This window comes from Chlamydotis macqueenii, chromosome 8 (genome assembly GCF_036417535.1).
Source record: "Chlamydotis macqueenii isolate bChlMac1 chromosome 8, bChlMac1.mat, whole genome shotgun sequence".
NCBI lineage: Eukaryota > Metazoa > Chordata > Aves > Otidiformes > Otididae > Chlamydotis > Chlamydotis macqueenii.
In genome coordinates, this window is record NC_141563.1 from 14265572 (window position 1) to 14280178 (window position 14607).

Consider the following 14607-nt stretch of genomic DNA (forward strand, 5'->3'; position numbering starts at 1 on the left):
GCTGCAGACTGAATAATATTTTGGTTTCCTCCTTTTCCAAGGTGTATTTTAATTCAAAAACTGCCAGTCAACCAGTGTAGGCTATCCATTAAATGTTCATGTATTTGGGTAAGGGCCATTCTTGGCTTAAAAGTGCAGAGCTCTCTGGACTTTACCATAGTATGTAATAATAATAATGAATCAGAAATTTCAAACATAAGATCTTGCTTAGAAATCATCTATGTTTCAGTTGCTCTTTGGCATTCAAAGACTGGATAATCAACTCAGTTGCTCTACTTCAACTTTCAGGTTATTTAAACCGTGGATTTAAAGAAGTCCTTAGCTCATCGGATTGCAGTGGGAGTTTGAATCCCATTTGTTTGGTCCTCATTTAGGACTCGTCCCTTATCTCAACAATACCAGAAATTTAATCCAAGATCAAGACCTTGGCTGAGGCAAGGTTCACAGAACATTCAGGGTCCTTCAAGCTCCATTCAACACCAACAGGTAATGAGTGAAATACCCAATTAGTCTTTCAATCAGATGTTTCTCCCTGGCAACCACTACTCAAGTAATCACTTAGCCAAAGTGCAGTAAAGCCCACTTCTGCCATGTCACCACCAAAGCTCTTGGGTTATGCCTGGTGCCTCCATATCAGGTCCAGTGTTTCTATTCTGTGTTACTGAAGGCCATGTGTTATCTTTATTGTATGAATGCGAAGTACCTCACAAAAGAGATCCTCAAGCCCTTACAGAAGCCCCTAAATGCTACTGCAACCCAAACAAAATGTAAGGAAGCAATTATTGCAGCAGTCTGAACAGCAATCCCAACTGTGCAGCTCCAGCAACCATCAAAGCTCAAGCTGTTCATGTTCCGAAGGCAACTCAGACATTACAAATGTCCTTTTATTCCTAATTGGAAGAGAAAGTCATCATTTTGAAACATATTCCTGAATTGATGTTCTAAGATGTTTTGTTTCTGAAATATTTAAATGATCATATAAATATTTTTAGTTTTAATTTCTTGTTTGGATATTTACATAATCTAGTCTAAACTGACATGTTATGTGAGATGATAATATAATACATTATATAGTATTATAATAGTTGAAGTGAAACATTAGTTTCCTATAGAATACTCTTAGTCAAATCAGTACATTCCTTGTCCCCAGATGTAGTGAAACAAGTCAGCAGTTTCCAGAGGAAACAGCCATTTCAAGAGGAACGGTCTTGTCAAGAAGTGTTTGCCCAAGCTCTTTTTCTCCAGATATATCCCATCCATTCAGGAAGCTTGCAGTGTGCCTCATCTAAGGAGCAGCCACTTGAGGCTCTTTGACAGACAGGAAGAAGAAACTGGCACCTCTAAAGCAATTCAGACCACCTCAGAGCTGAACTGGCTTGACATAAGAGAGTCTCCCCTCTCCCTGGTGGTTGTACAGTGGGAATGAAAGTGCATCCTTGTTCTAACCAGTTCAGCATCTTCATTGTTAACATCAGTCAGAAGTGCAGTGTGATCTGAGGAGCTGTGACTGTCAAAATCAGAAAAAAAGCATGGACTTGGATAACCAAACACCCATTAAAAATCAGAGTCACGGTAGAGGGGCACTACATTAATGGGAGCAATATATCACAGCATAACACCAACTGACAAAAGCTTTGCCAGTTATTCCATTGAGTGCCCTGAGTACCCTTATGCCATTCACTTGTTTTTTTCCGCTCTCTTAATCCAGGCTCCCCAGAGCATTTACAACAGCATATAGACAGTAGGCCTGTCCAGAGGAACTTGACTGTTATGTGTGATTAAAACCAGTTGTGTTGCATCCCATCCCTCTTCTCTTCCTTTGATGCTTCTTCCAACTTGCCAAGAAAATCCCTCCTCCACTTGCCAAAAATGATTTGTTCTCTGTGGACATCACCGCATCTCACTGAAGTAAAACAGATTACCTTTGATTTTAAGAGGAGGTAATTCTGTTTATCTGAGAGCAATAACAACACGCTGTATTTCAAACATACAGGTTAATACCTGTCTCTTTCAATTGATGTCAAGTAGGCACTCCAGACCTTTGTAATTAACAAAGCTCACGTTCTCATCATCACCATAAATAATATTTGTATGACACTATACATCCCTAGATCTTGAAGCCTGCATTATCTTTGTGTTTGGGATAAGGAAACTGAGGCACAGAAGGGTAATCTGGGCTACATTACAACTTTACATAAGTGGGAGCTGTGAGTGATTAACACCTCCACAAATCAGGCCACTACAGGAACTACAGACTGTTTTGCAGGCAGACATAAACTTACTGTGCTTGTGCTTGGAACAGATTGAAACAGCATGGTTGTGGTTAGCCTGCTTATTAGGCCAACTTGGTATGTCCTGCAAAAAGAGGGCTCAGGCTGAACATTGTGCTCGTGAACATAAACAGCTTCTGTTCCTTTCAAAGCATTGGAAGAACAATCTGGGTATGCCTGCAGCAAAAATAAAGACAGAAAACTGGTAGAAAGTCTCTTTCCTGTATCTCTCTTCCAAAAGTGTTGAATTTGCAGGTATTTCAGCCTGTTCTGGTATTTTCAGGCACCTGAGACTAAGGTTTTTGGAGGCATTTGAAGATGTAGAAGTCCTGAAAGTGCACTGTGGCTTAGCAGATACCTGTTGGTGGCTGTGAATGCCTGTAAGTCTCTGAAGATTTGGCTTGTAGGAACCTCAGCTTCACACAAGACTACATTTTCAGAATTATCTAGGAGACCAAATTTGCAAGCATTTAAGTGCCTGTCAGTGGAGGTAGTCATCTAGAGGAATTTCTAAGTTTAGCATCAGCATGTCTTTGAAAACCCTTCAGGGATATGTAGGCATCTTAGGTACAAATAATCTCACTCGATTTGAGACACCTAAATATAGATGTCTCATCTAAGATAATTGTCTCTTTGCAGTCAGTGGAGAAAAACTGGCTCATGCAGAAGACATTCATGGCACGCCCATGCATTCATCCCATTCTGGACAGATGTATTAGACAGCCAAGCAATAGCAAAGTCCTTCTGAAAGCTCCATTCAACTTTACCACTTTACAGTAACTGAACTGATTTCTGGGTACATTATGTCTGATTGTTCCCCTGTCCCTAACCTCTGACAGTGCCCTGTGAATGTAACATCCTGATTCAGAGACTGTCTTTTCCAGATCTGTAGCAGAGATTCCCAAACAGTGGCACACATGCCACAAGTGCTGACAAATCTCTACAAAGTGGTATGCAACATTTTCTGAGCAGCCTTCTCTGCAGACATGCAGCCTGACACTGCTGGGAACAGCTTCAGTTCTTGCTGCCACTGCTGCTGGGACAATACACCAATGTGGAAGTCCTCCCACATTCCTCCAATAACAGAATAACAAACACATCATTGTCAACTCTGGAAAGTCAAGAATCACAGATTTATCTTCCAAATCTTTGTTTCGAAGATTTCTCTCTGTGTGTACACACACGGTTAACAGTTTTACAGATGTATGCGCATACATGTGGAAAATATGCAGTTTGTGTTAGCCAAGGTGACCTGTGGTCCTTGGAATATGTGTGGCTTGCCAGCTTTTCACAAGGCATCTGCTGCAGTGAAACAGGGGCCGCTGTGTAATCTAGATCCCCGACCACACAAAGAAATGGTACAGCACTGTTTGCCAAAGCAACTGTTGCTGGATCAGCATTGGATGTCATCTGCTTAACCTGGCTCCATCCCAGGACTCCATGGCAGGATCCCTTGCGTGACACCTGGCATGTCTCACTTGTAAAACCCACTCAGATCTGCCCTAGCCTCTTTGAATTATGTTGCTTGTATCTTAAGCCTCTCAGTCATGTGAGGATTTTGTAATGTAGTACATAGGATCAGGTAAGATGCCCTAATGACCTTGTGGCTCCCTTCTCTATGGCTGCATGTAATCACAGGGCACAGCAGGTGTGAGATGCTTCTCACCTAATTTGGACATCTGAGAGACACTTGTCTGAAGTTAAGGTAATTGTCAAGACTTCCCATGATTTAACTGGGAAGAGATCAGCTCCTCCCAGAAAGTTTCTTCCCTCCTGCAATGGTTATCCTGTATACTCAACCGTAGAAGGAGCCGACAGGACTGTCTTAGGATAAGACAGGTCATTCTTAGGTATTTAAGTGAGATGAGATGAATTCCAGCTCCAGTGTATGGGAATTCATAGACCCCACTGTGAGACCAGTGGTCAGTGCATTCAAGTCTCTTCTTTCTCCCACAGATGCGGAACTTGGATCTGCAGCCCCAGCTGTAAAAACCTTACAACTCTGAAAGTCTCTACTGAGGACCAAAGTGAAAGTTGTCTGAAATTACTCCATGCTGGACCGTTTAGCATTTTCCTTTTCAGAAAGTACAGGCACGAATACTCCTGAAAACTCAGTGAAGTACAAAATTGCACTGATGTTTGGCTTGTACCTCCCCCGGCTAGACGTGGTAAGTTTCCTCAGGGATGCTTTTTGCACTCTGGATTGACCGGTTTACCAATGAGCCAGGGCTGACCCTCTGTTGGGTCTTACTAAGTAACACATTAGTTTTATTTATGGATCAGTTCATGTGTGCATTGCTAAATAAACAAGTGGCTTCTGCTAAAATCAGGGTGCCATTGGCAAACTCTTAAAAATCCAACCCATAAAATAAACAGACTCCAGGAGTTACCTGTGACTCCTGCCACTGCAGCAACTTCAAGGTAACAAGAAGTCAATAAACCCCCACCAACAAAATCCCCACTGGGATCCAGCAACTGAGACTCTGAAGCCGCAGTCATCAAGAGAAACTAAGCGATTCAGTAAAACATTAAAGTTCCCAGAGGAACCATATTTGGGCTGCCTTGATTTTGTGAGAGAGGCAGCCCTGACCACTTACCAAAGGCAAAACATAGACCATTGAAGAGGCTCCTGCTTGGATAGTGTCTGTAGAGCCACTCTGCTGTCTGACTAGCTCCCTGCCTGTGATTAGGTTGTGTATCATCCTTGGCTGTCTAGATGCTGTCTGAGCACATGAGTACGTTCTCACCCTACGCTAAGTCATTTCACTGCTCAGGTAGGGTTCAGTCCCTGTCATTCTGTTCTCCTCCATCTTGTAGATCCCCAAGCTAATGTCTGATAGTGCCTTCAGTTTGCAGCATGCAGTAATTCTGATTTCAGCGGGCAAAGCAAACTCTGTCTTTGCCCTAATATAGCTGAGATCAGTAACTAATTATCTCTTTTTCTGGACTCTTTCAGCACAGGTAGCTTTGTCCTGTCTCCCCCAACAGACTGCAGGAAGGAGAGAAATGCCGCGTCACAAAAGATGGCTGAGCACATCATTGTGGTGATCCAAACCAGCCATGCAACAGCCAGGACAGGTGCACATATCAAACAGAAAGAATTTAGGAACCAGTGGACTGCTTTCCATCGATGCCTTCTCAGGTAGATGGATCTACTCACAGTCAGGTTTTTATGGCCTCCAGCATCTCAGCATCAGAGCATGTTGTAATAATTAGTAGCTTGATCCTTTCTACTCCAGTGTCAGTGGGGAGGGACTAGGTAGCTTCACTGCATGTATGGGAACCCCAGAAAGCAGAGTTACATTCATCTCATTTCACTTCAGCTGTTTAGTCCAACTGGTTATTACAACTGCCTAATAATCAGGGAAGCAAGCATTTAACAAAGCAGCTTACAGCACCTCTGCAAGACTTCTCAGTCCCTCTGATGCTAGTGGATAAATCTGACATTAGGAATATCATACCACTGAGCCATTTTCTCTCTTATTTGTGTAAACTGAAGAGATTTGTGTTTCCAGTGTGGTAAACAAAGATTTCAGAATTCCTTCCTCCTCCCAAATAACTTTCCCTGAAATTAACATGGTAAACAGAACCCTCACTCTCAAAAAAAAGCCTTTCTGCTTGGTGTTGTTTTTGTAACTGATCCTCTCCTGGAAAACAAGCAACTCAAATTTCTGCTAAAAATAATCCAAGAGAACTTCTTAACAATAACATTACAAGTAGTCTTGTACTCTGCTCCACTGGGTTCTGTGACAGAAGAGTGGACACACCCATTGATGAATCATGTATGATAAAGAAGTACTAGGGCAGCTGGCGGCACCCAGAGAGAGGCATAGAGTGCCTGGCTCCCCTTTAGCTTTGTCCCCTGCTTGTTCAGACAAGAGTGGACAGAGCAGCATCTAGCACCTGGGACCTGGAGACAGAAAGAAGCTGTGGCCTTGTGCTGGGCATGTGTGAGTTGCAAAGGTGGTGGCACGAAAGGAGAGGGATGTTTGACATAGAAAGCAGGAGACTCGACAGGCTGGAATATTTTCATCCTCAAACACCCCCTTGTGAGAATAATTTTCAAATAATGGCATTTTACGAAATAATAATATTGTGTTTGTAGTTAACACCTTCTAAGGCTTAATGGCACCATGAAGGTTAGAAAGTTGTTCTTTCAAAAAGAAAATTATCACATAACTAGAGAATGTAGAAGTGGATCTGACTTGCCTTTGCAGATTGTGTCCTTCCTTTCTGTCCCACAACAATGAGTGTACACAAATAGCCTGATGTACCCATAGGAGCACAGTGGCAGAAATCAATGATCAAGACAAAGGTCATGAGTAAGAAGGAGGCAGAATAGTAGACAGAGGAAAAAAAACCCAGGGATTGTGCAACTCCTTTTGACTGGAGAAGAAAGTTTGACAAGAGACTTAATGCCTGTCACATAGTCTAGGAATATGTGTTGGAACTGTGCCGTCTAAATGTCTTTATTTAAGGTTTGGCCTAAAAGCACAAAGCAGCTTACAGCACTTTCATTCATAGGTCTCAAAGGGTGCAGCGCAGAGAGAAGCATATGGTGCTCCCTGCTGTAGAGGGAAAACAATGACCCGGAGCATCATATCACTGAGTAGCCGAAGTTAGGATTCCCACCTCAATCAATCCTGTCTCCAGACAAAGGTGCCACTTCCCTATGAGTGCAACATGTAAGGTTTTCACAGGCTGGGGCTTGGTTTTCTTTGGCATGCCACGTACCTTTTCTTCATAAGGGAGCTGAGAACGACAACTAGCAACCAGCCCTCGGCCAGGGCCTCGCTGCTGCTAGAAGCAGAGCAGAGCCTGCAAGAAGAGTATCTTGGTACGGTAGGACAGGAGTTTCAGCCAGGACGGCTGAGGTGAAAATCCTGCACAAATCATATGAGACACCCTTGCAGCTCAAGTCATCTATCAGTTAATCCTCCCTTTGGCAATCTGCCCACTTACCCCTTCCATCAAAGGAGCTTGGATTACAACAGCTGCTGTCTTAATGAGTGAGACTCTGAAGGAAGTTGGTTTCTCCAGGACAAAAAAATAAAGTACTTTGCACTCTTTGGATCACCTTGCCTCTTAAGGGAACTAAGCATTTAACAAACTGTTACTGAGCCTCAGGGGGAGGCAAGTACTAACACGGGGAGCTGGGCACACAGATGAGTTGGGGCCAAGAGAAGCTAAGTGCCTTGTCTCATGCTGCATGACCTAAACTGGGCACAGAATCTGCATGTCCCACCTTGCAGGTTTTTGAGCAGATTGTGAGGCCAAGTCCCTGGCCATTCACTGTCACTACAGACCTAGTGGTGTTTTTTGGCAGAGGAAAGGTGTTAACTCACATTTCCTGGATGCACTTCAACTTGACTGACTATATTCTTGCTTTTTTAAATTCCTGCCCCACCCAACCAACCAATTTTGACTGCTGATTCTCCCAATTGCTTGTTGCTGTTGGTTGTGCAAGGGCCCCTCTTTCACCCTGGAGCTCACTACATTGTGTTGCTTAAATGATCTCAGGTTGTGAGGCTATCTCCCTGTTCTAGAGAAGGATGTTTGCAAGATGAGTTCCTTCTCTTCCTTACCAACCCTTGGAAGTGTGGATGTCACAAGAAGGATGGTGGAGTAGCGTGGTCTCATGTGCTGTTGCAGAGCTGATGTGCTTAGAGAGCACTTTGCAGTTTCTCAGTTCCTCCCACTGCTCTTTCTCCTGTAACTATCGGAACAAACTGCCCATGCCCCTCTAATCAAAGAAATGTGAAGTTAGCAAGAGGCCCCAAGTACATTTCCTGGCAAGAAGACAAAAGTAAGTCTACTGAGAAGTTTATGCAAAGAGACTATTTCTAGTATATACAGTTCTGTCTTGTTCTCAGATGCCCATACCAAAGCAATTACCGTACAGGAGATGCTGACTGGCTGGAAGAACCTGTTCATTCTGGGTCTGTAATGGAGTCTGTGAGGAGCTCAGCTTCCTGGTGTGGAAGAAGGTAAGTGTGTCTGAGGAAGGGAGGCTGGGACATGTTTGGAAGGGTAACCTTTCTGGGCTGGGAGCCTACTTTTTAATTTATTTGGTGGTCCAGGAAAATTCACCACATCACATTCTTCAGCTCCTATTTCCACTGAGGCAATTACATCAACCCGGAGTCTTAGGTAGCTAACAGGGATGCAGCTGTATAAAGCGCAGGCTGGCCACTTCACGATGGCAGCAATGCGATTTGTCCTTAAGACAAACAAAGTTGCACAGGAGAGGCAGAAGTCTGGGTCCAGCCAGGGAAATGCAGATCCAAGGCCAACTCTGAACTTTGAGCCAGCTCACAGATTGTTTTTTCCATGTCTGCTTTTACCCCACCCTTGAGCTTCTCACATCAGATCCAGAGACACATGTGGCCTCTATGTTCCTGTAAGCACAACAGCTGCTGTTTCTAGGTTCCTAGGAGAAATGCCCAGGATGAGTGTCAGGGCTTTCCAAGTGATAACTCCAGTGGTCTGAGAAGCATTTTGATGGTCTGGAGTTGCATCTTGGCTTCTTGACAGCACTGTAATTTCCAAAATAAGGATGAGAGATTAAGGCTTGCAGGAGTTGGGGCAAAGACTGGGACACAGGGTTGTGGCAAAGTGCTGAGAGCTGAGGAAGGTGGAAGGGGAGAGCCCTAGAATGTGGGGTTTCCACAGCAGAGAGTCAGTGGCTCTCCCGCTCACATACTCACTTTTTGGTGTCATCTCACGTGCTAGTGTGAACAGAGGAGAAAACTTAATGTCAGCGGGGTCACAGCCCCTTGCTATAGCGTGCCTGGGTTCAGACACTCGGTATTCAAAGGGACATTGGGGTTTTTACTCACAGAGTGTCACAGCACCTCTGAGAGGTGTCCAAGTACTTTACCACTGTTTTTCTCACAGTAGTGGTAAAGCAGTGAGGGGAATCACATTTCACAGCCAGAGAGTGTGGTAGTGTCAAAGCCAGAAGGAGAAAACTGAGGGCTGCCTGGTGCTCTGCTCACTGCCTTCTTCTCCGGACCCTGCTGCCTTCTCTGAAGAACACTGAATTCTGCTTCTGAACTCCATGTCTCACGTTTCTAGTCTATCTTTACATGAAAATCTTAACAGCAGTTTTAAACTGGCATAATTGGTTTTGATAAAATGCATCTCTAAGCTTTTGCAGGCAGGGATTCTGTTTCCAAAAGCTGAACTCTTCCTCCTGCAATGCAATGCAACCATACTCTAAGAGAGTTAATAAATCCATGCATGCCCTTTAAAAGAAGAAATCAGGAGGATTTTTTAGACATTTTTAGGCAAAGGTTCCTTTTTTTTTATGCAGCCTCCTTGGTAACCAGTTAAAACAAATTCCTTCAGACTGTAAACTAGAGATAATGGAGTTCGCCTTTAATCTCGGTCGCTGCAGATCAAGTTACCTCTTAGAAATTACTTATCCTGGCCAAGCAAATGAATTGGAATTGATGTTCTTAATTGTTTTCTAAATTGCTGTTCCCCACTCCCTTCCTCCCCTTCTCTCCACACAGCTGTTTTGCATCAGAGTCTAGTCTAATGGGTACTGTCACTCACACGAGGGGGTGAAGTCATGTGGTCATAAAAGAGAAAGATTGGGGGAAGAGAGGGAAATACCACCCAGTGCATTATCTGGCTGTGACACACACAAATTGAATAGAAATAATTCCTCCTAGGGGGCTAGTCCCAACAATGGACACAGTTTGGTCTTGGGCTAGAAAAATGTGGAGACCTGCTCCGTTCTCTGATACTCTTTTCTCTCTCGCGGAGGAGGAAGATGATTAAAGTGCTAGTTTGGGACACAGGAAACCTGAGTTGAAACTGCTGACTCTGCTGCAACCTCCTTTGTCTGGTTTTGTGCAAGTTGCTTTGTTTATGCCTTAGTGGCTGCATTTGTAATACATAAATAATAAATTTCCCTTCCTTTCTCCTCAGGGCAACAATGGTCTTTCATTAGCCGTATCTTACAAAACAGCTTAACCTGCTCTCCATCTCCAAAAAATGCTTCAGTACTCCCCATGTTTAGGTGTATTAGTCTCCAGCTCACTTGGAACTTGCATTGCAAAATCTTTGGGCTCTGGGAGCATCGGGCCAGGAATTAACACCAGAATCCCATTCTTCCACATCCTCTAACATGGGGACAGATCTCAAATCTTAAGCAGGAAACATCTTCTGAGGATATCTTGCTCATGTAAAAATCATTCCTGCAGGTGAAATTTATCCAAATAGTTTCACCAACCTCTGTGTTCTGCCACTATGTTCCCTCCCAACCTATAAATGACCAATAATCCCAGTTTTGCTGCCAGCAGTTTTCTAGAACTCGTCTGTTTCCTTTCAGAACCTGTACTTCCATAGACTGGCAAGTGTTTTCTGCTCATCTGTCCATTCAGAATAGAACCTAAAAGAGCAGAGGATGTCCTCTTCTTAACCTTTCCCAGAAGGTCTTTCTTTGCAAAGGTCTATCTTGCCCATCACTTCTTGTTACACTGTCAAGTTAGTTCTCTGAAGGAGACCAGGGAAACTGAGAGTTTGCTGCCCACATAAAATCCTGAAGTGCCTGCTGGAAAAGCAGTACACTCTTGAATACCCGTTTGTAATATTTGAGAACACTATGTAGAATAACTCCAAGAAAAAATCACAGGAAAGAAGGAGATTTATACAAAAAGAGTTTATAAAATCAGACTAAGTGCTGGAAGTGGTGAGGAAAGCAGACACTATCTTAAGTGTGGAGACTATTTCCCTCCTTTTCAGTAAGGAGAACATGGATTGCCTGGGCTCACTGCAGCACTACACACAACTGTCAGGTACCAGATCACTGTTGGCACTAGCAAAATCATGTGCATTTATTCTGCAAATGCTAACCTGCAGGAGCTGTACACTTAGCATTCTTCCTAAATGGAAAGAAACTCTAACACTGGCCTGCCCTTAAAGATACAGCCACTCTGTTTTAAGCAGCCTTGTTTCTAAGGAAGTGTGATGATGATTCATATTAGCATCACAGTGCAAATATCCTTACGTCCCTGGAGAAAGGAGAAGGAAAAGAAAATATCTGTGTGACAAACCTTAATTACATGAATGGGAGGTGACCTGATGTGGTTACGGAGAAAATGGTGTGAGAATTCGGAAGAGATGGATTTTCCTTTGCTTTGCTCTTCTGCAATTAGTAGTCTCAGAAACAGGTAGAGCCAAGAGCTGGGAACTGTCCTGGAAGGAAGAAAATCAAATGTACAGGTGCTGGGTGTTGTGAGTGAGGGTTCTCAAAAGCATGAATGTGAGTTAGGAGCACAACTATGTTTGTTGTCTGAATCAGATGCTCTTAAGAGTCTAAATCTGGGATTCATTCAGCTGTCTAATAGACAAGGTGCCCAGTCCAAAGCTAGTTTTCAGAGATCTCTCAGAACTCAGTGTAGTGAGAGAGGCAATTCATGAGGCTGATACATCCTGCCCGTAACAGGCACTATGCTGGAAGGCTAGTTGCCTGTATCAGCCATCACAGAGGAGCAATCCTTTACCTGGTTCTGTCAAAACTTCAGGAAGGAAATCTGACCTTCTCATCACAGCTTCCTTTTATCACAGGAGGATTTTTCTAGCTGTCAGATCTATAAGCTGAGCTCCTCCTCTTTTTGTTCTTACCACATTACCAGTAAGGAAGAATCTGCACCCAGCATTTTGCTGAAGAGGGGCCAGGAAGAAGGGAACCCAATGTGCTTTTTCTGTAGCAGTGTGTGCTAATAGCAGGAAGGAGAAATCATTTATATCAATGAAGGAAACAGATGTGACCCATAGATGGTGCTACCCTTGCTGACTCTAGGTGCTTGCTGACTCCTTGAATAGCCCCATTCAAATCAATGTAACACTTGCTCAGTGTTAATGAAGACGTCGGAATCTGGCCCACGAGGAATAAATGGATTGAGCAAGAAGGGGCTCTTTTATAACCTCTTTCAAGAACATGTTTGGAGGCCTACATTTACAGCTGGTTCCTATCTCAAAGCCAGGCCAAACCAAGCCCCGCTCACCAGAAGATGCAAGCATGCCCAGACTTTTGGAAGTTCAGCTCCAGTTCCAAACATTAGGCCTGATCCAAAGTCGATAGACTCCCACTGACCTAAACAGACATTTGGACTGAGCCTCTGTGACTTGAGCCCATCCTGACACAAACCAATAAACCGTACACCAATACTACTGGGGTGTCTGGGCCCATGTCTGTAAGAATATGATTCCTTTTCTTTTTTTTCCTCTTACTTTTGTATATTTTTTTTAGGGAAGGGATTGGTCTCAAGGAGGCATAAGCTCCCTTCTTTTCCATCCCTGATTGAGTATCAAACTCCTCCACTGAGATTTCTCCGTGGAGACATTGGGTTTTCCTGGCAGGCAGGGTTGCAAACTACTCAGCGGAATGTCTACAGCTCTGCAGCTCCGGAGGAGCCAGGAGGCTGGGCATTCCAGCCAAGGGAAATACTGCTGTCGTCCCAAGAACACTTTCATGGAGACTGAGGTGCATACTGGATTAGAGGCAGCTAAGCTAGGTTCTTGAGTTTTTTTGTTGGTTTCCTTTTTCCCCCTCAAAAATCTAAAGAACAGGGAAGAGAAATCCACAGATGAGAAATCTGGGGATCCTTGTGGATGTTGCAAAATGTGGTTTGTTAATGGATCTTTTTACTTCTGGCTTGTTCAACACATGCGCGCACATACACACATACAGAGAATAACTTGGCAAGCTTGTGTTTTCGTGGCACAGCACCAGGAAATGGGAGTTCCCCTCCCAACAGAGAAGATCAGGGCAATGAGGCAAAGGTGGGGAATCAGACCCAGCCTGAGTCTCAGTGGAGCTCTGGCCTGGACAACTCTTACACAAATAATCTCCAGGAGCTCTGAACCCGTGCTTCATTGTGGACACAGACAGTGCTGTAGAAAAAACAGATTGAAATTGCTTCTCTTTCATGGCATCTGTAGTGTAAAAACGGTTTTCGTCCAAGACATTTGTGGTCGGAAAATCCTGACACCTCATAAATTATCTTAGAAGCGCAACAAAGCTTCAAAAAGATGAAATTCAATGCTGAGGTCAGCAGGAATTTTTTTTTTGCATCTTCTGCAGTGGAGAAGCGTTTTCAGTCTCAGGAAAACCACCACAAAAAGAGGCAGCAAGAAGCGAGTATTTCTTGGCATGAGAGCCTCAGTGCTCAGGGGAGTAAGGCGTCTTCTATTATTTATTTTTGGCCACCTCTGTGTTCACACATCATCAGAACATGATCCAAGTGACCAGGGGCAGCCTGATAGCGAGGTGGCTGCTGCAGTTAGGTGACACTTCCAGGTCCACCCAAACACTCAGGCTAATTACCCTTGCATAGTGCTGGGGGCTACATGGGTTGAGCACCTTCCAGAAGTGAGGTGGGTGCGGGATAGGGGTGAAGTACTGCAAAACCACAGTAGGCTTCAGTGTGCATTTGCAGACAGCGTGGAACAGTGTTGCGAGAAATGGTATTTGGTCTCTATCAGCTCGTACCCACAAGCAGTCAGTTGGCATTTTTTAAAGCTGTTTTCCTGTTCCTCTTGACTACAAATGCAAACCCACTGCTGGAGGTCTGGCTGCCCTGCTGCGTGAGGCTAAGCAGGCTGCTTAATCCCACACACCTTCCCATAACTATGGCTAGTCTGAACGAGGACAACCGCCTGACATTTTCTCTTGCTCTCTTCTTGGATATTTTTTCTTTGCTATATAGAGGAGAGTTTCCATCTTCCAGAGAAGAACAAGGTGGAGAAAGAGGACCCTGAGGGTGATGTCACACACAGCCTTTTTTAGCACAAGAACCTCTGCAGGTTTTTAGCTACCATGTGTGGATATTGGGGTGGCAACCAACTCTCCTCTGCAGCATGTTAAACCCCGTGTTGCTCAAAACAGAGGGAAATTGAGGTGGTGCTTGAAAGGGGAACAAACACCTGGTGTCCCTGTAGTTCCCCTGTTGTGTGTGGCAGGAAGGACGTAGCCAAAGCCAGTTAGTTCAGGAAAGAAGGGCTTTTTTTTGTGAGGTGAAAAGTGGCAGAGATGTTTCTAAGAAGGCAGAGACTCTTGTGTCTGTCAGGAAGAAATAATCTGTCCTGTAGCAGGGCCTGTTGCCGCTCCTGCCAGCCTGCTGCCATCCCAATCCGTGCCTGGCCTTGCCCTGCAGTGCTCATGGCAGGAGGGCTGCTGCGCTGCACAGTGCTGGAGCTGAGCCTGCAGCCTGGTGAGGGCTGCCTGGGAAAGGCAATGCCCAGGATGTGACAGCCAGCAGGGTCCCAATGCAGGGGGGATGCTGCCAATGTAAAGCCAGTTTTGCAGGCGGGGACAATCCCC